Here is a 1,382-nt window from a genome sequence, read left to right on the forward strand (position 1 = left end):
GTCAAGGCCTAATAGGAAGCGGTCTGGCTTCCTAGGGCTAAACAGCAGTAGTATATTCCCTTATTGGGACTGTCACGTTAAGTTGGCAGTATACAACTACTTTATATATATATATATATATATATATATAAACAATATATGAGTATATGCATATATATATGTACATATAGATACATAACTGGGTACATGACGTGGCAAAAGAACAAGGACAAAATGGTAAACAAGGTGCAACAAACAAGCAGGCCATATAGAAACATCCCCGTCATCAGCTGCCACCATTTAAACAACGGCGTTTCGAAGAATTATATATATATATATATATAAAGCACGATTTATTCGTGTATTAAATGAATATGAGAAAGACAGGAGATAAAGCACGATTTATTCGTGTATTAAATGAATATGAGAAAGACAGGAGATAAAGCAGGATTTATTTGTGATCAGTGTTGTTTGAAAACCGAGGTACTACTTACTGTATTACATTATTATTACAGGATAATCTCAATGCTAAAGGGTTCAACAAATATTACAAGTCAAATAACCGGTAAATGTACAGTTACCTCCCTTACTACTTGACGAATTTTATTTTGTCCCCCCCCCCCCCCCCCTCCACCGCCTGCCAGGAAGATAAATTCGATTTCAACTGGATTCGAAATAATTATGTAGATGTTTCAACGAAATGTTACTGTGAAATATGTGTTTGTATCCCCATAAATACGAGGACCAGGCTATTTGTCCCCATAGATAAAAGGGCCAGGCCATGTGTCCCCACTAGGTAGAAGAACTAGGTTATGTGTTCCCATAAATAGAAGGGGCAGTGTATGTGTCCCAATAAATAGAAGGGTCATCTATGTATCCCCATAGATAGAAGAGCCAGGCTGTATCTCTTTAAATAGAAGGGCCAATCTATGTATTCCTGTAGATAGAAGGATCAGACTGTGTCCCCTTAAACAGAAGGGCCGGGTTATGTCCCTTTAAATAAAATGGCCAGTCTATCTCCCCATATATAGAAGGGCTAGACTGCCAGTGTATGACCCCTTAAACTCAGTTTTTATTTTTTATTTTTCCAGGTACCAGAATTTCTTTTGTTTTTACCAGAACCTCATTGTGAAACTTCCAGTAAGTGAATCACTATTACTACTACTACTACTACTTCTAAGTACCGGTCAAGTACTGAGGGGGGGGGGGTCAATGTAACCGACTTCTCCCACCCTTCAAAAGCTGCTGTCCTTGTACCTGAAACAATTATTCACTTACTCCTTACTCTTTTACTCTTTTACTTGTTTCAGTCATTTGACTGCGGCCATGCTGGAGCACCGCCTTTTAGTCGAGCAAATCGACCCCCAGGACTTATTCTTTGTAAGCCTAGTACTTATTCTATC

At 38.6% G+C, this 1,382-nt stretch overlaps 1 protein-coding gene across 1 annotated transcript in view; it reads left to right on the plus strand.

Annotated features, from left to right (window-relative positions):
* Positions 1-1,160, plus strand: part of LOC106882676 (myb-binding protein 1A-like protein) — a 16,213-nt gene extending 15,053 nt beyond the window's left edge. Inside the window, exon 14 of the mRNA XM_052978084.1 lies at positions 1,071-1,160. The gene's annotated coding sequence lies outside the window, so the exon portion shown is untranslated. The remainder of the gene's footprint in view (positions 1-1,070) is intronic.
* The last annotated feature ends 222 nt before the right edge of the window (positions 1,161-1,382 follow it).

The sequence above is a fragment of the Octopus bimaculoides genome, chromosome 30, assembly GCF_001194135.2.
Source record: "Octopus bimaculoides isolate UCB-OBI-ISO-001 chromosome 30, ASM119413v2, whole genome shotgun sequence".
Lineage (NCBI taxonomy): Eukaryota > Metazoa > Mollusca > Cephalopoda > Octopoda > Octopodidae > Octopus > Octopus bimaculoides.